General features: G+C 42.6%; 1 long non-coding RNA gene across 1 annotated transcript in view; it reads left to right on the plus strand.

The window, feature by feature from the left end:
- LOC119802590 overlaps positions 1-23,645 on the plus strand; it is a 31,350-nt gene that overhangs the window by 1,268 nt on the left and 6,437 nt on the right. Inside the window, exons 2-3 of the long non-coding RNA XR_005283473.1 lie at positions 3,162-3,222; positions 5,493-5,653. This is a non-coding gene — a long non-coding RNA (uncharacterized LOC119802590). The remainder of the gene's footprint in view (positions 1-3,161; positions 3,223-5,492; positions 5,654-23,645) is intronic.

Consider the following 23,645-nt stretch of genomic DNA (forward strand, 5'->3'; position numbering starts at 1 on the left):
TACAGATCTGTGTGAGCAGCTGCCTGCAAGACTAAGGAAAAAGGCAATTTTTATATAGGAAAAGGTAACCAAATAGCTGGCTAAAGTATTGCCTGTAGCACACAAAACCTTTTTCTTTAGTTTTCTTGTGTGTGTGTGTGTTTCACTCACATGTATGTTTGTATCGTGTGTGCCTAGTGCACGCACGAGGAGGTCAGATGGGGGTGTTAGAGCACTAGGACAAGAGTTACTAATGGTTCTGAACCACCCTGTGTGGGGCCTCTGGAAGAATAACCAGTGATCTTTTTTTTTGTTTTTGTTTTTGTTTTTTCGAGGCAGGGTTTCTCTGCAGCTTTAGAGCCTGTCCTGGAGCTAGCTCTTGTAGACCAGTTAACCAGTGATCTTAACCACGAGCTATCTCAGCAGCCCCCTCAGGTACACTCCAGACAGGTGACACTCGATTTGTGAGCCTTATGGATTTGGTGGGTGCATCGCTGAGGCCCATGAAAGACTGAATGAGGGGCTTCCTCCCTCCTCAGTTCTAGACAGAACTGTGCATATCTTTATCTATTAAATGTGAGGTAGAGAAGGACCGCCCATTTGCTGGGCACCCACTTAATAGCCTATGTGTTTCTTCTTAGACCTCATTGCATCTCCCAAAGGAGTGCACCATCCATTGCACGCCAGTTTACTTAAAGACTTCGATCTTTAAATGGCACACACCTTTAATCATAGCACTAGGGAGGCAGAGGCAGGAGGATCTCTATGAGTTCAAGGCCAGCCTGATTTACAAGAGCTGGTTCCAGGACAGGCTCCAAAAACTACAGAAAAGCCCTGTCTCCAAAACAAAACAAAAACCAACCAAGCAAACAAAAACACTTTGACATCTTTACCGTGAGCTCATCGGCTTCATTATCTGCACTGCTCTTCCTTTTCGAGAGAACTCTTGGCTGGTGTGTGCAAGAAAAGGAACAATGACGTACAGGAGGCTCAACCAATTGGAGTCACCCCCCTCCCTGGCAAATTTTCACTGTGTATGTCGGGGGCTTATGGCTTCTTTCAGGAGCTTCATGAGCCTTCTGTTTTTATTTACTTCTGCAGTCTTGTAGGTTTTGATGACTGATTCTAAATTTAGGCTTCCCACCAGGAGGGAAATGTTGCAGCTAAAAAGAGATCACTGGGGCTGGAGAGATGGCTCAGGGCGTAAGAGCCCAGTTCCAAGGTGTCCAAAGCCCTCTTCCGGCCCCCTGGACTGCACATGGTGCATAGACATACACTCAGGCAAAACACCCATACACAAAAATAATTTAAAAAAAAACTGAAAAAGAAATGGCTATGTAAGAATTTAGAAATCAGAAATGCTATTTATGTGCAGTCTATAATTTCAGGTGGGACATGTCATAAAAGGGAAAATGAGACTGGGTACACCGTCAAAGATCTCAACATTCTTCCAGCAAAGAAAGAAAGAGAGAGAGAGAGAGAGAGAGAGAGAGAGAGAGAGAGAGAGAGAGAGAGAGAGAGAGAGAGAGAGAGAGAGAGAGAGAGAAAGAGGTGTTGGGCTAGGGTGATAGCTTAGTGGATAAGAACACTTACAGAGCTCCAAGACGTGAGTTTGAATCTCTAGTAGTTTCATAAAGAGCTAGGTCCAGCTGTGGAGGACAGATGTGGGGGGGGGGCTTGCTGGCTCCCAGCCAGTGCCAGGTTCAGTGAGAGACCTTGTCTCAAGGGAATAGATAAGGCACAGAGTGATTGGACAGGATGCCTTCTTCTGTCTTCCTGTGACTTCCAACAATGTGTCCACTTCCATTTTTAGCATTGAGAAGATGTACGAGTTGCAATTTTTCTCAGACACACACACACACTTTGTTGTCGTAGTTGTTTTGAGACAAGGTTGGCTTCAAACTCATGGAGATCCACCTGCCAAGTGCTGGGATTAAAAGTATGCACCGCCATGCCCAGCACTTTTTTATTAACTGTTTCATACTCGAGCATGGTAATTCACACCTATAATCCTAGTACTGGGGGGGGGGGCGGGGGGCTAGGAGGGTTAGGAAGTTCTGTAGACCAGCCTGAGCTATAGAAAACCCTGTTTCAAATAAATAACAAGTTAATAAATAAACGCTAGCTAGCAAAGGGTGGCTTCTGGAGGTGTTTAAGAAACATCCCAATAATTTTTAGAATGCCAGAGTCGAAGCAAGAGTATATATATTGGACAGATATCTAACCAGCCAGCCTAGTGTCGACTGACTTCCTGGATGTCGGTGTCACTGAGATAGCGAAGGTAGAAGTCACGGTTGGAAATCTTTCATTTCAGGGTTGAGAAGACAGACAAATCGTAATTTTCCTTACTGAGTTCAAATAGTCAGCAGTGGTCTCTCCCTATCTTAAGAAGGGATTGGCTCAAACAATAGATGTGATTCTTGATCTCTCAGAGGAAGTGTGTGTAAGCTAAAGGAGACCATTGATATGAAAAAGCTCGGACAAGTTGCTGAAAGATAAACTTGGAATTTTGAAGCAAAGATCTCTACCTTGTTTACTGTGACTAGTATTAATTTTATGAGTAATATTTTATCTGTAGGGGCTGGAGAGATGGCTCAGAGGCTAAGAGCACTGGCTGCTCTTCCAGAAGTCATGAGTTAAATTCCCAGCAACCACATGGTGGCTCACAGTCATCTATAATGAGATGTGGCGCCCTCTTCTGGTGTGTAAGCACACATGGAAAGAATGCTGTATACATAACAAATAAATATTTTTAGGGCTGGAGAGATGGCTCAGTGGTTAAGAGCACTGCCTGCTCTTCCAAAGGTCCTGAGTTCAATTCCCAGCAACCACATGGTGGCTCATAACCACCTGTAATGAGATCTGGTGCCCTCTTCTGGCCTGCAGGCCAGGCAGACCACTGTATACTTAATAAATAAATAAATCTTTTTTAAAAAAAGATTTTATCTGTATATGTATATATTTCCCCTTCTATGTAGTAGACAAAAAGAAGCAGGGAAAACAGTTTGATTGAAAGTGACTTTGAGATGTAAGGTGTGTGTTTCAAATGGATCAAACCCAGAAAATCCCCATTTTAAGATACTAGAACACAAAGGACCCATAAAGTTCTGTCCAGAGGTCACTTTCAGTTAAGGCTTGTTGCACAATTTATCTAATTTTTAATAATACCATTTTACTTATAGGTAAGGAAGCAGAGGCAAAGAAATCCAACAGCTCCAAGTCCTGAGGGTGGCGTGTGGAATGGTGAGGTCTGAATCCATACAGTTTAGCTCTGGGGCCTGTTCCTTCCCCAGCACAGATGGCTCATCCCTAAGCTGCAGACCTGCTCATCTTCCTTCTAATCCACTTCCTCTCTTGCTGGAGATCTAACCCGTGGCCCATCACACACACACCAGACAGGTGCTGTGCCTTCAAGCCCCATCCCCATCCCCATCACCTCTGTCTTTCTTTTTCTCTGTCTTTCTGGTAATAAGCATGGATTAGATTTGAAGGAAGAGAAACGGTTGTTTTAACTTCAAAAGCACTCTTAATATCTTAAATAGCCTAATTCTCCTGGGCTGGAGAGAGCAGTTAAAAGTATTGGCTGCTCTTCTGGAGGTCCTGAGTTCAATTCCCAGCACCCACTTGGGGGCTCACAACCATCTGTAATGGGATCTGATGTCCTCTTCTGTCAGGCAGGCATGCATTCAAGTAGAGCACTCATATGCAAAAAGAAAAACTGCCCAATTCTCCTTTATTTGCTGAAAATCAAGACACCTCCATGCCGGATGTTGATTTTAAGGAGTAAATCCTTGCTTTTTTGTTTTGGCTACAAAATCAAGCCAGGAGTAGTGGCTCACGCCTTAATCCCAGCACTTGGGACACAGAGGCAGGCGGATCTCTGTGAGTGTGAGTTTGAGGCCAGCCTGGTCTACAGAATGCATTCTAGGACAGCCAGGGCTACACAGAGAAACCCTGTCTTGAAAAGAAAAAAGAAAGAAGCAAGCAAGCAAGCAAGTAACTGTTACCTAGCAATCAAAGCTAACATCCAGCAGGTGATGAAACCAACTATTAGCTATTAACATCCCAGTAGCCCCTGAGAAGTCCACACTTGGGTTTCCATTTCTTTGTAAAACCTGGTTCTCCTTTTTCTAGCTGTGCTCCTATTGCTCTATTACATAGGATTTGCCCAATTGGATCAGATAGTGCTGTTTTTGTTGAAGTAAGTCAACATCAGGGAAGTTCTTGTGTTGGAGGGGTAATTGCATAGATTAAACTACACAGATTTTATAAAACAGTGTGAGGCCCCTCCACCCAAGGTGCTCCTCTTCCCCAATATTTGCTTACTGTTTATACAACAGTATAAACTTGTCAGTTTCCTGAGTTCAGTCGAGCTCTTTCTTCCCTCCCTTCCCTCAGGGACTGTTTCAATGTGGTTCCAACACAAGTGTATGTTATGATTCTTCCTAAAAGAAGGACAGCCATGTATAAGTATGTATACGTATTTTATATATATATATATGTGTGTATATATATATATATGTGTGTGTGTATATTTATGTGTATATGTATTCACACATGCATACATATATTTTAAGATTGAGTCATACAATTATGAAGATTGGAAAATGCAAAATCTACAGTAACTACCTTAATGCAGTCTCTGTTATGGTCTCGGTTTTGGTTAACTTGACACAAACCTAGACATATCTGGGAACAGGGAATCTCAGAGGAGAAAATGCCTCCATCAGACTGGCCTATAGACATGCCGGTGGGGCATTTTCTTGATTTATGACTGATGGGGGAGGGCCCAGCCTCGTACGGGTGATGCCATCCCTGGGCAGGTGGTCCTAGAGTGTATAACAAAGCAAGCTGAGCAAGTCAGGAGGAGCAAGTTCGAAAGAAACTTTCTTCCATTGTCTCTGCGTGAGTTCCAGCCCTGGCATCTCTTGATGACGGACTGTAACCTACAGGCCAAACAAACCCTTTCCTCCTCAGGTGGCTCCCAGCCCTGGTGTTTTATATGGCAAGAGAAAGGTAACTAGGATGCTTCCCAAACCTTAAACTGCCCACACAGCTATGAAAAGAAAGGTTTATAGTTCCCTTACCTATTATTTTAGTTTTTCCTGTCTCCAGAGATGACTTTACACTTTGGAGAGGAGATTAACACTGGCTGAAATTTGGTTTTGTCTAGTGAGTGTAAGGGATCATGAAGAGGGCGGGGAGGCATTTCAGTACATGTTCAGATGAGAGTAATTGCAAAAAGAAAGGCCGGTGTGATGTAACAAAAATTGTTGAGGGCCAAGCATGGTGGCGTGCCCCTTAAACCCCAGCACCATGGAGACAGAAACAGGGAGATATCTGTGGAGTGACTAGCTTCATCCATATGTGAAGTTCCAGGATGCCCAGAGCTGCGTAGAGAGACTGTCTCAAAACGGTGGTTTGAGGATGAAGATCAGAACAAGTAGTGGGACATCTATTAACTTCCATGAGCTAAGTTAAACCCTCTTCCTGCTCTTCTTATCTCCTCACAGTCTTCTAATAGGTGATGGTGACGTTAGAGCTGTTCAACACACACTCTTGGACGGCCTCACCTCTACGCGCTGATAGTTCCACCTCCCGAAATATCTCCATCCTTCACCTTGGAATGTTTAGATTCCCATTTGTGAAAACTTTTACCATCTTTTCAGTCAGAGTGAGTATGTGTGTTTTAATTACTGGTCTGTTGCTGTGATGACACACCATGACCAAGGCAACTTATAAAAGAGCGTGTTTGACGTGGCTATTGATCTCGGAGTTACAGTCCAATGGCAGAGCGAAGGAATAGCTGAGCGCTCATATCTTGATCTAAAACCACAAGGCAGAGAGTTCTCTGGGAACAGAATGAGTCTTTTTTTTTTGTTGTTTTGTTTTTTTTCGAGACAGGGTTTCTCTGCAGCTTTTTTAGAGCCTGTCCTGGAACTAGCTCTTGTAGACCAGGCTGGCCTCGAACTCACAGAGATCCGCCTGCCTCTGCCTCCCGAGTGCTGGGATTAAAGGCGTGCGCCACCACCGCCCGGCCAGAATGAGTCTTTTAAAACCCAAAGCCTACCCCCCATGACTGACATACCATATTTAATAAGACCACATCTTCTGAACTGGATAGATGGCTCAGCAGCTACGAGCTCTGGCTGCTCTCGCAAAGGACCCAGGTTCAGTTCCCAGAACTCACATGGACGCTCACAACTGTCTGTAACTCCATTTCCAGGAAATCAGAATACCCTCATATAAACATACACTCTGGCAAAACACTAGTGCACACAAATACAACTATCTGTTTTGAAATGACCACATCTCTACCAACTGGGGTCCATGCATTTAAGTATATGAGCCTACGGGAGCCATTCTCATTCAAACCAACCACAATGCCCTTTCTCGATCTTAGGCGCTTATTTGATCTCTCTTGTGTTACTTATTATAGTAACTAGATAATGTCTCTGTGTTCCTACTTACAGTGTACGAAAGTGTGCTAAGTATTTAACATGCAACAGTACTTCAGTTATCACTGACACATTATAAATAGATGCTATTACACTCTTGTTGATGGATGAAGAAACTGAGACAGACAGAGAGATTAAGAGAAGAATCTAAGGTCACACAAACTACCAGTTTCAATGTTAGGATGCTAAGGTATGTTTGACTACAGAGTCTGAGCTCTTAACAGTTATACTACTCTGCCTCCTGATATAAGATCGACTTTGCCTGTCTCTCTCAGAAACTCTAGGTTATTACCCAAGATTATCAGTGATCCTTTTAGCACACAGCTGCCTGGTATACTTGGAGAGACTTCTTACTTCTTCTTAATCCCAGAGATACCAGAATTAAAAACCCTTGAATGGGTGGAAAGATGCCTCATTGGTTAAAAGCACTTGCTGCTCTTTTGGAGAACCCCAAGTTCAGTTTCCAATATCCACGCCAGACTCACAGCCATGTGTAAGACCACTCATAAGGGATATGACACCCTCTTCTGGCCTCTGCAGGCATCTGCGTGCAAACGGAACACACCAACTTGTACCAAACATACATATTATAAATAAAATTTTAAAACTTGAACCATTATAACAATGTGAAGGGCTTCAAACACTCCCTGCAGCTCTTGTGAGTGCACCCCGGGCAGGATATGAAAGAACTTCTTTCTTTGTCTCCAAATACAAGTTCCCTGAGGTATGTGTTCAGTCTGCACAGTTGGCATCCTGAAATAGCCTTCCGTTCAGGCCCTTGGGGAATTAGGTTGAGACATTTTTACACAAAGAAAGTAAAGCAGTTTTGGGGGGTTCTTCTTAAAATAGAATTTGTTTGGAACGACAAGCGTAAGGTGAATGTTTTGTATAATTTGTTAAATATAAGAAAAGCACAGAGAAAATAAAAAGCTCCCATAATCCCACTGTTTGGAGATAGCCATACCTGATGTTTCCATCTAGTCTTTTTATATGTACACAGAGACATGGATACATACACATTTGGAAAATATAACTGATAACATGGGGTTTATTGGTGTGTGGTTTTTTTTTTTTTTTGAAACAGGATATTATATAGTCCAGGCTAGTCTATGTAGCAAAGGATGACCTAGAACTTCTGCTCTTCTGGCTTCAACCTCCTGAGTCCATGGGATTACAGGCATGCACCACTATCCCAGGTTTACATGGTGCTGGGAATCAAACCCAAAAAAGCTTCCGCATGCTATCAGGCATTCTGTCAACTGAGGTACATTCCCAACCATGCTCTAATTTTATAAGCAATTATGACAATAGACAATGAACATGTTGTTTTCCTACATTATCGGTCGAGGGGCATCTAGGTTGTTTCCAGGTTCTGGCTATGACAAACAATGCTGCTATGAACATAGTTGAGTACATGTCCCTGTGGTACGATTGAGCATCCTTTGAGTATTTATCCAAAAGTGGTATTACTGGGTCTTGAGGTAGGTTGTTTCCTAATTTTCTGAGAAATTGCCCTATTGATATCCAAAGAAGCTGTATTAGCTTGCACTTCCACCAGCAATGCAGGAGTGTTCCCTTTACTCCACAACCTCTCCAGCATAAGTTGTCATCAGTGTTTTTGATCTTGGCCATTCTTTCAGGTATAAGATGGAATCTCAGAGTTAGTTGTTTTGATTTACATTTTTCTGATGGCTAAAGATGTTGAACATTTCCTTAAGTGTCTTTCAGTCATTTTAGATTTCCCTGTTGAGAGGTCTCTGTTTAGGTCTGTACTCCATTTTTTTCAATGAATTATTTGTTCTTTTGATGACCAATTTCTTGAGTTCTTTGTATATTTTGGAGATCAGACTGATGTGGGGTTAGTGAAGATCTTTTCACATTCTGTAGGCGGCCGCTTTGTCTTGTTGACCGTGTCCTTTGCTTTACAGAAGCTTTTCGGTTTCAGGAGGTCCCATTTATTAATTGTTTTCTCAGTGTCTGTGCTACTGGATTATATTTAGGAAGTGGTCTCCTGTGCCAATGCATTCAAGTGTACTTCCCACTTTCTCTTCTATGAGGTTCAGTGTGGTTGGCTTAAAGTTGAGGTTTTTGATCCATTTGGACTTGAGTTTTGTGCGTGGTAATAGACATGGATCTATTTTCATTCTTCTACATGTTGATATCCAGTTATGCCAGCACCACTTGTTGGCTATGCTTTCTTTTTTTTCATTTTATATTTTTTGCTTATTTATCAAAAATCAGGTGTTCGTAGGTGTGTGGATTAATATCTGGGTCTTTGATTTGGTTCCATTGGTCCTCCTGTCTGTTCTTATGCCAATACCAGGCTGTTTTCAGTACTGTAGTTCTGTAGTAGAGTTTGAAGTCAGGGATTGTGATGCCTCTAGAAGTTTTTTTTTTGTTTTTTGTTTTTTGTTTTTTTTTTTTGTACAGAATTGTTTTGGCTATCCTGGGTTTTTCGCTTTTCCATATGAAATTGAGTATTGTTCTTTTGAGGTCTGTGAAGAATTTTGCTAGGATTTTGATGGGCATTGCGTAGAATCTGTAGATTGCTTTTGGTAAGATTGCCATTTTTACTATGTTAATATTACCTACCTAAGAGCATGGAAGATCTTTCCATTTTCTGGTGTCTTCTTCAATTTCTTTCTTCAAAGATTTAAAGTCCTTGTCATACAAGCCTTCCACTTGTTTGGTTAAAGTTACTCTGAGATATTTTATGCTTTTTGTGGCTATTGTGAAGAATGATGTTTCTCTGATTTCTTTCTCAACCCATTTATCATCTGTGTACAAGAGGGCTCCTGATTTTTTTGAGTTAATGTTGTATCCTGCTACATTGCTGAAAATGTTTATGAGTTGTAGAAGTTCTTTTGTAGAATTTTTGAGGTTGCTTATGTAAACTATCATATCATCAGCAAATAGTGAGAGTTTGACTTCTTTTCCGATTTGTATCCCCTTGATCTCTTTTTTGTTGTCTTATTATTCTAGTTAGGACCTCAAAAATTATATTGAATAGATATGGAGAGAGTGGACAACCTTGTCTTGTTCCTGATTTCAGTGAAATCATTGTGAGTTTCTCTCCATTTAGTTTGATGTTGGCTGTTGGCTTGCTGTATATTGCCTTTATTATATTTAGGTATGTTCCTTGTATCCCTGCTCTCTCCAAGACCTTTATCATGAAGGGATGTTGTATTTTGCCAAAGGCTTTTTCAGCATCTAATGAGATGATCATGTGGTTTTTATTTTTCTGTTTGTTTATATAGTGGATTGCATTGACAGATTTTTGTGTGTTGAACCATCCCTGCATCTCTGGGATGAAGCCAACTTGATCATGGTGGATGATTTTTCTGATAATGTTCTTGGATTTGATTTGCCAGTATTTTATTGAATATTTTTGCATCAATGTTCATGAGTAAGATTGATCTGTAACTCTCTTTTTTTAGTAATTTCTTTCTGTGGTTTGGGTATCAGGGTAATTGTAGCCTCATAAAAAGTTTGGCAATGTTCCTTCTGTTTCTATTGTGTGGAACAATTTGAGGAGTATTGGTACTAGTTCTTTGAAAATCTTGTAGAATTCTGAGCTGAAACCATCTGGTCCTGGGCTTTTTTTGGTTGGGAGAGTTTTGATGACTGTTTCTATTTCTTTAGCAGTTATAGGTCCATTTAATTTGCTTATCTGGTCTTGATTTAATTTTGGTAAGTGATATTTATCCAGAAAGTTGTCCATTTCCTTTAAGTTTTCCAATTTTGTGGAGTACAGGTTTTTGAAATATGACCTGATGATCCTCTGTATTTCCTCCATGTCTGTTGTTATATCCCCCTTTTCATTTCTGATTTTGTTAATTTGGATATTCTCTCTCTGCCTTTTGGTTAGTTTGGATAAAGGTTTGTCTATTTTGTCGATTTTCTCGAAGAACCAACTCTTTGTCTCACTGATTCTTTGTATTGTTTTTGTTTGTTTCTATTTTGGTGATTTCAGCTCTCAATTTGATTATTTCCTGAAGTCTAGTTCTCCTGGATGAGTTTGATTCTTTTCGTTCTAAATTTTTTAAATCTAACCTATATTCTTAAGCTGTAGCAGAATCCATGTCTGAGATTGGAAGACTGCACTCAGTCCCTTAGGCTTGTGCACAGACACCTCCACCCCCTGAGCAGTCTCGCCATACCTGTTTGTTGAGAAGGGGTTTAATTTAGCTCGGACTGTCTTTGAACTTTCGGTGTCTTTCAAAGCTGGCTTTGAACTCCTGACCTTCCTGTCTCCTCCCAAGTGCTGGGAGTATGGGTTTGTGTCACCATAGCTGACTTGCGATTTGATCTCATTTTTGTTTTGGTTCATTTTCCCTGAAGTGGGCACGGCTTAATGTGTCCTCCTTATTTCCCATCTTTATCACCGCTGTCCCTGCGAGTGGCCTTAGTACGACGACTTCTAGAGGTCATCAAAGGAAAGCAGCCATGAACTATCTGTGCCTGCATAGAGGAGCATGATTCCCCTTGAGCTTACTGCACTGGAAGGGGGCAGTCGGTGGTGACACTGCCAGCACTGAGTCTCTGGTGCTCACTGATGGCCCCTTGGATTGTTCCTCAACTTTTTCAGTTTGTCACCAATCAGTTCCTTTGCCCTTGGCTTGCTCACAGCCTGGCAGAGATGGTTCTGATGATCAAAATGCTACTTCACGCCAGTGTTCTTGGGGACCTTGAGGTTGGTATTCCAGTTGCCTGTGTGGTTATGGTACTCCATGCCCACCTTCTTTTGAGATCTTGGTGAATATAATCTGTGATTTCTAATACCACTTCTAGTTGCCTCTGTTGCTCTCTTTCTGGATTATGGATAGCCTTCTTAGTGCCCTCTTCATGAGGAAGAAAGAGGGACCTTTCTACTTTTTATAACCCTGTCAGGAACAGTTTTGAGCATGAGTATGTAGATCAGCAGGGTCTGGTTTATTCCCTTAAATTATTGATTTATTGAGGTTAAAGAGATGGCTCAGAAGTTAAGAACAAGAACTGCTGCTGTGGGACAATGCTCTGTACCCCGTTACTTGTGTTTTAAATAAACGCTGATTGGCCAGTAGCTAAGCAGGAAGTATAGACGGGGAGGGGGGAGGGCAGGAAGGACGTAGAGGCGGGGTGATGAATGCTGGGAAGAGGAGCTCAGTCTGCGGTCATCACCCAGACACAGAGCAAGCAAGATGTGACTGCCTCGCTGAAAAACATACCAAGTCACGTGTGTTTATTTGGGACTAAATGGATGTGGGAGCTGGTGGGACAGAACCCTCTGTCAACAAACTGCTCTTGCAGAGGACCCACATTTGGTTCCAGCACCCATGTCAAGTGGCTCAGAACTGCTTGTAACTCCAGCTACAGGAGATCAACCAGATACCCTCTTCTGGATTCCACAGGCAACTACACTCACATATGCATGCTTAGACACACACACACACACACACACACACACACACACTTATAAATCTTTTAAAATACTAACTTATGCCTAGTTTGTTGTGCAAGAACATGTGTTTTGTTAGGGTAAGTGTTGGTGCATAGACACAAACTGTGGATCTAAACTCTGAGGTCTTGTGAGCAAGCCAAGGTTAAACAGCTCCCACCTCTCCTTCGAAAAGCTATTTGGAATACAGCGTCAGGGGAATACAGCAGTCATGGAATACAATATCAGTGGAATACAGCATCTGTGGAGTACAGCATCAGTGGAATACAGCATCTGTGGAGTACAGCATCCATGGAATACAGCATCCATGGAATACAGCATCAGTGGAATACAGCATCCATGGAATACAGCATCCGTGGACTATAGCATCCATGGAATACAGTATCTGTGAAATACAGCATCCATGGAATACAGCATCAGTGGAATACAGCATCCGTGGAATACAGTATCTGTGAAATACAGCATCTGTGGAATATAGCATCCATGGAATACAGCATCCGTGGAATACAGCATCCATGGAATACAGCATTGTGGAATACAGCATCTGTGGAATCCAATAACAGTGGAATACAGCATCAGAATACCCAGTTCAGCCACACAGTCCCATGAGTACGTGAAACATCTAATAATCAAATAAATGACTCAGAGTCAGATAGTGCTCGAGCTCGATGAAAGGGGGAAGGGCAGGCTTGTAATTACTGAGTAAAGATATGCTGATGTCATTAATTTGTCAGTTTAAGAAGTTAGTGGGAAATAAGTTGCAATGAAACCTAAGTGCAACCTAATGATTTATCATTACCTCTGAAGCATAGTTAGAAACATTGCTGGCTTCATCATTACAAACTGCTTATTAACTGAATATACCCTGGAATTTATGCCCTTGACTTCACTGCCACTTTATGGTATTATAGAAAGATATTTGATCTTTGTCCAGGTTCCTGGCACAGAGATCCTAAAACCCTTATAATTTCCTGAGTAATAAGGGTGATAGCATTTCTTGATCTAATGAAGCATCTTTTGCCTCCAAGATAGCTTCAGGATGGAGACTGGCACCTGAAAGTCTAAGCCTTGCTTAGAAATGTAAAATTTTAGTCCAGACCTAGCTTCAGAGATGGGAGAAGGCCTGGAGATGGAGTTCATTCACTACTGATCAGTGATTTAGTTATTCATGCTCATGTTACAAAACCTCCAGAAATATCACTCAATGATGTTGATGGGCAGCTTTCCAGCCAGTGACACATCAAGGTGCTGAGAAAGAGGTGTCTGTACCCCCTTACTTTATGGAGACAGGGGCTTCTGCTTCTGAGGTCCCTCTAGATCTCACCTTATATATCTCCTCAACCAGATATTCGCCATATTCTTTACAATAAACTTGTAAACATAAATACATTGTCTTCGAGGGATCTGTGAGCCATTCCTATAAGTTATCAAACACCATGGTCAGTCGGAAGTAGTGCTGTCCCAGGACTTGACGGAACTGATCGAATCTACACTGTAAAGACAACAGACTTCAGATGAATCCATGCTTAAGCCTGTCTTATTTTCTCCTTGGGCTTCTTGCTTAACCTTAACTGATACCAAAAACATCAATTTGTGGGGATTATAACCCCCCCCTCCCAGCTGTGCTTTGTTTTGGCTAGTCTCGAAATTCTGACCTTCCTCAAAGCCAAGGATCTCTTCTGTCTGAGTGAAGGTCCCTGAGAGAGAGGAAGTCCCAGGGCTACAGGCTGGGCAGCTGTGTCAGTGGTGACTCCTGCAGTCGTGAACGTTGGCTGCTCTGCAAAGAAAAGCCTTAGTTTCTCACACTTGAGTTCCGCGGCACCAATCTATTCCCTTCTCAAGTACCATCCTGACTGCCTCATGTCACCCAGTTATGGCTGCAGTGACCGTGAAGACGATGGGATCGTGTGTGTCTAGGCTGAGAGAACAATGGAGTGAGTGGTTTTGTGTTGTCTTCACAAAGGCCGAAGTAGGCTGAGGGAAAGGGTAGAAGAGGTTTCCAGAAGGGCACAGCACACATGAAGGCTCAGAGGGGCATCAAGCACACTCATTTGCAAGGACGGTGGGTAGTTTTGAAATCCCTTAAAGAGGAACAAGAGAGATGGCTCAGTGCTTAAGAGCACTTAATGCTTTTTCAGAGGATTGAGTTCAGTTCCCAGCACCACATCGGGTGGTTCACAACTGTATATATGGTGCTGGGTGGTGGTGGTGCACCCCTTTAATCCCTGCACTTGGGAGGTAGAGGCAGGTGGATGTTAGTGAGTTCGAGGCTCTACAAAGCAAGTTCCAGGTCAGCCAGGACTGTTACACAGAGAAACCCTGTTTTGAAAAAACCAAAAAAGAAAGAAAGAAAGAAAAAGAAAATGCCCCAAAAGGAGTGGGGACCCTGTCTGCCTGCCCATCACCGTGTCTCCCCATGATGATAATGGACTGAGCCTCTGAAAATCTAAGCCAATTTAATATTTTCCCGCTATAAGAGTTGCCGTGGTCAGGGTGTCTCTTCACAGCAATAGAAACCCTAACGAAAGCACTATAATTCCAGCTCCATAAAATGTGTTTTCTGGATTCTGTGGGCACCTGGGTTTACGTGCACAAGTCCCTACCTAGACACATAGACATAATTTCTAGAATTGCCTGAAAGAGGTCAGGAAAGCATTGTAAGAACAACAAATTCAGAGCAGCCTTTCAAAAACACACAAAAAATTAAACTTTAATAAAAATCACACAAGTCTCTTAGCATAAGAGACTGTAAGATCCTGAATATTTACACCAGTCCCAGAAGTTACAGTGTAATTCTCTGGGCTCATATTTCTTCTTATATTTATTATTTAAATTCTTTCCCGTTTTAAAATGTGTGTTTTATTTGGGATGGAAGGGCTTGCCACGGTATGTGTGTGGTGTCCAAGGACAACCTCCAAGACTTGGTTCTCTCCTCCCACAGTGTAAAGCCCAGGGATTGAACTCAGGTCCTTCAGCTTAGTGGCAAATGTCCTTACCCACCGAGCCATCCCACTGGCCTCCTGACGGCTATTTAGCTCAGTCAGCCATTGGTGTGCTCGGGGTCGGGAGATGGTCACACAGTTTCAGTGTGCACATCACTCAGGGCTTTTCTCCTCTAGAGAACCAGGGCTCAGAGAGTTCTTTGGTTGCCGTTTGACTCATTAGCATCCGGAGCACAGTTTCCGGATTCTTCCGCCAGTGCCGTTTCTGGAACAACCTGTGAGTCTCGTAACTTTTGCCTTTCAGGCACTTTTCTTTCTGTTTTTATTTTTCCTGTTCTGCCATCTCCTTTCTCTCTCTTTCATACTTTCCTTTTTTTATCTTAAAAAAATGAAGTTATATTTGCTTATGGAAAATTGGGTGTTTGAAATCATCCAACAACTTAATTCAGTATTTAGCTAATGATTCTCCCATGGGCTAGAAGCCGTGTTCTTACCAGTGGGATATTAAAGCAAAACAGAGAGAGATAGCTACAATTAAGGCACTTGGCAAGAGCCTTGTAAGCAAAATTTACAGAGGTGTGTGGAAAGGTGTCATGTGAGTTAGACTTTTGAAGAAAGGAAGGATTTAATTTCAAACGGCTGAGAAAATGTCAGGAAAAGAATTGTATGCAAAATGAAGAGATGCATAGGCCCAGAGGAAGGGAGCAATGCAAGACAGAGAGACATGGAGCTGAGTAGTATGTTTTGGAAAGAAAAAAACTAGAAAACTTATGCTAACGTATGCCTCAGGCCAGGAACCCTCTCAGCTGTCAAACTCAGAGTATCTAAGACACAAAGAGTGTGGAACTGCCAGTCAGATGCCATGGGATTTGTAGCCAGTCTCCCTGAAATAAAAATGAGTAAAACCAAACACCTCAGTTTAGGGAGGCTGATAGTAAGACAGGAGAACTCAAGAAGCCCTACAAGGAGACATACTAGCACACTTCTGCCTCAAGGGGGCGCCCAAGTTCTCCATCCTTCATTCTAAAGCGATGGCTAAAAAGAATCCAGAACGAGATGAAAGGGGAAGGGGGTGTAGAAGAGGTACAAAGGTTAATGGAAGGGAGCTGAGAGATTTTCCTCATTAATAATCTCTGAGGATGCTGTGAGTGACTCGCGTAATGCTTTTATATTTTATCTCTGCCCTGTCTTTGATTGATGGCTAGGACATGAAGTCACTAGGGAGGAAGTATCCTTGGAGGCCTTTGTTCTGCCAGCTACTGTACCAGAGGCTTGCTATGTTTGGGACCTGGCCTGAGCTGAAAGGAAGGAATGAGCCGCTGCTCCCAGCAGCGTTTGTGCACTGTTGGGGAAGAAACGATGAGAATCACTCGCATGATTCAGGGTCCCGGCCAGAATGTTTCCACTTGCTAATGTATGAAGCTGGTAGAGAGAAGCAGAATTTTGGAAGCAGGGAATTGATGGGCATGATTCTTGATGAGAGGACCGCAACCAAGCTTTGATTAGTGGCTCCAAAGCAGAGAAGCAAACCTATTTCCAGTGCTGGGAATGGTACCCTTGAGAAGCCAGGAGTGGTGGCGCATACCTTTAATGCCAGCACTAGAGGCAGAACCACACGGATCTCTGAGAGATAGAGGCTAGCCGGGTCTACACAGCAAGTTCCAGGCCAGCTAGGACGACATCGTGAGAACTTGCCTTTAAAAAAAAAAAAAAAAAAAAAAAAAAAAACCGAGGGTGGAAGATGGGCAGAAAGAAAGAGTACTGTTGAAAAACTGCCTGCACATTTGTGAGGCTCCATCCCTCAAATACAGAGCCAAGTCCGACCTCTTCAGTGCCTAGAATAAGCTGTCCAGGATGTCTGGCAATCTAAGGAACGCAGGGCCAGATCTGAGCTATTTTGTAGGCACCTCACTTACAAACAGAATGTGTCCTCGGGTAGAGAAACCTTTGTTCAGTTTCGGAGAGAAAAAATAGAAACACTAGGAGCAATTGGCTGCGCTGCTGCATGCCTGTGAAGCCCGCAGTCTGGAAGCTGAGGCAGGAGGATCTCAAGAGTGAGGCCATCCTGGGCTACATAGCCTACAAGACTGTGTCTCAGAACAGACAGGGAATGCTTCTAACAAAGGATGGTATAAATCTAGGATCCTGAAAGGTGGTTGATCTGAAGGAATGGAGGGCACCGGTGCGTGACACAAAGAGGTGCCGCTGGTACCCATGCTCAGTTTTACTAGCCCAGAGAGGTGCTTACTGCCCAGGTATTAGACACTCGGTCACATGCTGGTGTCTGAACGTCACGATTTTAACCTTAACATTTGTTTGTTTAGTTGGTTTTTGGGTTTTTGAGGTAGGGAGATTCTCTGTGAAGCTCTGGCTGTCCTGGAACTCACTCTCGCCTCGAACTCAGAGATTTGCCTGCCTCTGCCCTCCCCCCAAGTGCTGGAATTAAAGGATGTGTCACCTCTGCCAATTTACCTGAAACATTTTTTTATCTTTTTTTTTTACTGCACACTGAGAGCATTTTAAACATTCCTTTTATGACCCAGTTACTCCTCTGGATTACTTTCCAAGTGTAAATTCCTAAAAGCAGAATTGGTACTCAAAGAGTGCACACATTTTAAAGGTTTTGATATCTGTTGACAAACTGCCTGGTAAAATCATGTATTCTATAAATGACTATGGCATCTAAGTCTTAAGAGGCCTCACTTATTTGATAATTATTTCAACATTTTTAATGTTAATTGGTCACTTATATTTCTTCCATAAATAGACTGTTTATATTTATTGCCTATTTAAAAGATTTAGGTTAGCCGGGCGGTGGTGGCGCGCGCCTTTAATCCCAGCACTCGGGAGGCAGAGGCAGGCGGATCTCTGTGAGTTCGAGACCAGCCTGGTCTACAAGAGCTAGTTCCAGGACAGGCTCCAAAGCCACAGAGAAACCCTGTCTCGAAAAACCAAAAAAAAAAAAAAAAAAAAAAAGATTTAGGTTGTTTTCCCATCACTTTATCTGAGATACCTTCCCTTTTGTTGTGGTAGGAGTCCTATGTCTCTACCGTTTCCAGGTTCTTGATGTCATCTTCAAAGAAGTGAAGAAACACTCAAGGTCTTAGTCACTGTTCTATTGCTGTGAAGAGACACCATGACCAAGGCAATACTTGTAAGAGAAAGCATTTAATTGGGGCTGGCTTATGATTCAAAGAAATACTAGGATTTACCGCCAAAGTGGGGAGCACGGCAGCATACAGGCAGTGTGCTGGAGAAGGAGCTGAGAGTTCTACATCTAGATGAGCAGGCAGCAGGAAGAGAAGACTTTGGGCTTAGCTTGAGCATTTGGAACCTCAAAGCCTGCCTCCAGTGACACACTTACTCCAACAAGAGCACACCTCCTAATCCTTCTCAAGTAGTGCCACTCCCTGATGACTAAGAAGTCATATGGGAGCCTATGGGAGCCACTCTCAGTCAAACCACTGCCCACAGATGGCAAACTGGCAAGGAAAGTCTACTGAGAGGGAAGAGCAGATCACATGCACAGCAAGAAAGCAGCAGGCTCCTTGAGTTCTTGAGTTCAAGGGTATCTACTTATTATTTGGGGCTTCCTTTTATGGAGTCCAGGAGGCAAAGGAGTTGGTAGAGTAAGGTGTGTGGTTCTTTCATTGTACTTTCTCGTCACAACTGCCAGCCCACAAATAATGACCCAAAAACTTATTATAAATGTTGAAAGCTTGGTCTATAGCTTAGGCTTGTTCCTAACTAGTTCTTTTTCTTTTTAAGATTTATTTATTTATCTGTCTATTTATTAATTTATTTACTTATTTATTACATATACAGTATTCTGCCTGCATATATGTCTGCAGGCCAGAAGAGGGCACCAGATCTCATTACAGGTGGTTGTGAGCCACCATGAGATTGCTGGGAATTGAACTCAGGACCTCTGGAAGAAAAACCAGTGCTTTTAACCTCTGAGCCATCTCTCCAGCCCCCCTAACTAGTTCTTATAACACAATTAACCAATTTCTATTAACCTACCTCCCGCCACATTGCTTGTAGCTGTTAGCTCTCCTCCTGCATGTCCTGTTTCCTACACCTCTGGCTGGCAGCTCCACCTTTCTTCTTCCAGAGTTCTTTCTCTCTCTCCCCAGAAGTCCTGCCTACACCTCCTGCCTAGCTATTGGCCATTCAGCTTTTTATTACACCAATCACAGCAATCTTCACACAGTGTAAAAGTATCCCTCAACATTTCCCCCTTTTTGTCTGAATAAAAAGGAAGTGTTTTAACATTACATAGTAAAATGATATACAATAAGAACAATTATCAGATCACAATTACATTTACAATATTCAGTCCATTTGTACTTGGCAAATTCAGAGAAATTACTTCATTATCTATTCTATCTTGGAGACTCCAAAGTTTTATACCTAAACCATTTTCTATCATAACTTGTATTATCATCCTAAAGAATAACTTTTTAGACCTAAAACCATCTTCTTAGACCTAAAACCATTTTCTTGGATAAATAACATAAGCTTTTATGTCTCTCAACCTTATACACATCTCTTTTGTGTTTCTTTTCTGAATTTGGCAACAAGAAAAACTGTAACTATAACTATCTAGTCTTCCACCTCATCAGAGGCCTAAGAAGGATAAAATATTACGTGAGTAAACAGGAAGTATAGAGCAAGCAACTTCCAAACCAAAACTACATAAATGACAGAGACATCTGGCTGTCTGGACATTTCTGCAACATTGGGGCATCCAAGAATATCTGACAGACTTTTCTGTGAAGCAGGGATTTTAGAAGAACTCTTCCCTTGTCTTGGCAAAGTTCAGCAGTTGCTTTCTTTTGTACCGTGTTTGTCTAGTTTGGACAACATACTATCAGCAGTTGAGAAGAGGGCAGTTTCTTGCCCAGTGGATAACTTTGCCACAATAAAAGCAAACTCCATATGGAGGTTCTTCAATGCCCACCATCCATTCTTGAAGTAAATTGATGCTGCCAGGAGCAGACATGTCTCACTGTCATGAAAAGCCTTAGGTTACTAAAACATCTTAAAAGCCATATCCTATAGGTCTCTGAAGAGTTTGAACACCACCTATCTAAAATATATCTGTTTAACACCAAAATAAAACCTAACAGGATTACAAGTTTGATTATTGTAGATAACTAACTACTAACCTGTATTTAATTATACACTACATTTTAAAATAAGCTGTATAAGTACAATATTATAAACAAGAGTTGAAACATATATACAGATAACAAAAATAACCTTAAATTTGCATAAATATACAAAAATATCTTAAGAAATAGTAGAAACATATAGAGAGTATGTTCTAACAAAAATAACCTTAAATTTGTATCAATATACAAAAATCCATACCAATTTAAATTATTTGAGATTAATAGTTGCTTTTTAGTTTAAAGTAGACTCAGTAATCTACTCTTTTATTCTGTCTTATTCATATCTCCCTTTTTCTTTTTAGAAAGAGATTCTTAAATCCAGTCTCCTTTGCTTAGTTTCTTCCCTTACCATGACTAGTAACAATTTGCAACCAACCCCCCACCAAACAACAATAAACATATATAATCCATAGAACAACCAAAACCACCCATCCCACCTTTTGGGAATGTGGGTGTTATGTTCTCCAGACTGCTTCCTGTTGTCTGGGGGTGTGATGTTCTCTAAACTGCTTCTTTCATCTCTAGGGGACCCTGAGAAATTTGAGATAATGCTCAAGTCCTGGGAGAGCTAGCTGAATTATTTGTTGTCCAGTCTCTGTGTAATGGGAAAGTGTAGGGCTTATCTGAAGTCCTGACTGGAGTTGTGCGTGGGGCTGGACCATCTCAACTAGCAGCTTTGAAATTGTCCTGGATGCAGAATTCTGAGGAAACTGCAACAGAGGCATCTGAGAGCCTGGATCACCCGGGCTACTCGTCTTCATGGGTGTCTAGTCCTTTTGTTCTGAAAACAGACAAACTTTTAAAGGTAACATACATATCTGCATCAAGACAAGCATGGAATGTGTGATATGCACAAGTCAGTTAAAGATGACTTTTTGTTCTATGTTTGAGCAGGTGAAAGGCATCTGTCTACTGCACATGTCCATTTGGACTGTGTAACCAAACTGTTAGGAGGACTCTGTAGCCACCAGGATTTATCATGTCTCATCCAGTCTCAGAGTTCTTCCCATGCAAAGGGATCAGCATACATGTCACTTGTCCCTTAGTCATTCCTGGCTTCCTCCCTCACATCGGTAGGCAAGAATCTCAGCATACATGTCACTTGTCCCTTAGTCATTCCTGGCTTCCTCCCTCACATCGGTAGGCAAGATTCTCAGGAGTTCTCCCCGGGTCAAATCTAGTCTTGTTAATTTCGAAGGAATCCATAGATTTTCCATTTCCTGTGCAAGCAAAAGCACGACCTCTCCCCCATGCAACACATTTCCCAACTTCCGTTCTGAAGTCAAGACATTTATTCCTAAAGGACATAGGCTGGTTTAGCTCAGCAGTCCCTTCCATAATTCAGTGTCTCTCAGCTGCTGCCACTCCCTCATCAGCATTTAAAACTGTCCAAGTCAGCAAAGCAACATACAGGATCCAGGTGCCTTGTGTAGTTCCCATCCTTATGGGGCTTATTTTTTTTATTCTCTCTTTAAAGACTTCTCTTGATTACTTTTAGACTGTGTATTTTTCTATGACTGTCTATATCCATTTTCTTTTCTTTCTTCAGTATCTAAGCACATTTTAAAGCATACTACACCTGTTTAGAGGTTTTCTCGATCTGGACCTGATTTTCTCTGTGCCTATAGCCACACACTTGCAGCATTCTCTGGTGTATAAACCAAACTTTAAACTGCTAAGTGGCCTGGGGGCTGGCTCTGCCCCCTCTGGGTCAGTGAGAGCTGAGCTTCATCCCTGTGGGCCCCAGGAGGGAGCCAGTCTATTGACCCAGTCTATTGAGCCAGCTCTGGGAATTTCTGGATCCACATTGCAACAGGCATTTTTACCTGGTCTCCTGCGGCCAAGGAGAGCCGTGCCTCTGTAAAGCCACAAGCATAGAACCTACCTTCCCCCACCCCCAGCTTTCTCAGGCCTTATGTGGATTTACATGCTGAGTTTTGGGAACCAAATGTAGTGTTTATCTAATTATTCTTTATTAATAAAACCTCAGGAGTCAAATATCAGGGTAAAAACCTGAGAGAAGAGGCAGAAAAGCAACCAGTGACTTCCTCTCTCTCTCCTTCCTCGATCCAAAAGGGCCAAACCTCTTTCTAAGCCTCTCCCTACTGCTTCCTGTGTCTCTACATGTCCTGGGTCCTCCAGAACCTCGATGGCTAATTTTGGTCCACTAGCAGCTAGCTAGCCCCACCCTCTGATTGAAGGTTAACTTTATCGTCAGTCTTGGGAGTGTCAGAATGCAATCAAAATGTCCCACAGCATCTTTGGTTTGTCATAAACACCCGCTTGAGGCAGGGTCTCACTATGTACCCTGTGGTGGCCTGGAAACTCAGAGATCCACCTGTCTCTGCCTGGGAAGCGCTGGGATTGAAGGTGCGTGTCCCCACACCCAGCTTGAGAGGAAGGCTTTGAGAATACTAGCTTTTTAGCTTCATGTGGTAACTGCCACTTTGAAGTTCCATTAATAACCCCCTAACCGCGACTTTACCAGCTTCTCATGCTGTTTCCTCTTCTCTCACCCATCCTAGCTTATGAGAAAACAAAACAACAACAACAAAAGCCTTTTTTGGACATCCCACCACCCCCACTGCTTGCTCTGGCTGGCTTTATTGGAAAGCCTCAACACTGGTCCCCACAGATACCACCCTCTCGTCCACCACCATCGCGTTGCTGGGGAGCTAACGCGGGGCCTTGGATATGCCAGGCAAGGGCTCCAGCGCAGAGCTGCACGGCAGCCTCTGTCGCTAGCATCACATAGAGCCAGGCACAGAAAGACGAGTGCTTCACACAAGCCCATCTGCGGAAGCTAAAAAGCAACTGATCATTTAGAGTAGATGATAGAATAGAAGCAAATTAGAAGGCAGGAAGGGAGGAGGAGTATACATTTAAAATAATTAGAGTCTGAAAGTTCCCAACTCAAGGAAGTGATTTTTGAGGAGATACACTAATTATCCCATTTCGATTCTTTTTGTATAGTATAGAGTTGTACTGAATTATAATACGATACTCTATAAATAAGTACAAATTTCAGCTTGAATATTATCAAAGCCTTTTCTCTGCCTGGGGAGTGTCTTTCTTCTTTCTTCAATCTGTGTCCTGAATTCGTATATCCTAGACACACTCAGTGTCCCGAATCCACATATCCTAGACACACTCAGTGTCCCGAATTCACATATCCTAGACACACTCAGTGTCCTGAATCCACATATCCTAGACACACTCAGTATCTTAGAGACTGCTCCTCACTCTTCATTTCCAAGACCCGGTGACCGCTAAGTGCTGTTATCTTGCTTTCCTTAAGCTCCCAAATCAATCCTTCTCAAGCCTCTGGCCTCAGCACCCACAAAAGCTCCAACCCTCAAATCCTGCCAGCTCTTAAGCTCCTCTGCTTGTCCTGCTTATCCCGCCCTCTTCCCTCTGCCTTGGCTAGCACGCATCAAGGATGCTGACCCTTGGACACTTCCCTTGTTCCTCGTGCCACCAGCCTCCAGGCTGCTGACTCTTTCAGAGTCACCTGAACGCACTCCGGTGACCCAGATGAACCCAACGGCTGTTCTTTGGCTCGGAATAGACAGAAATCAGTACGTTTTAGCCTTCGGTATCTTGGAAAATGTTTCAGGGCTCCCCAGTGTTTTCAGGGTATTGGTATAAAGAA

Source organism: Arvicola amphibius, chromosome 12 (assembly GCF_903992535.2).
Source record: "Arvicola amphibius chromosome 12, mArvAmp1.2, whole genome shotgun sequence".
NCBI classification, from domain to species: Eukaryota; Metazoa; Chordata; class Mammalia; order Rodentia; family Cricetidae; genus Arvicola; species Arvicola amphibius.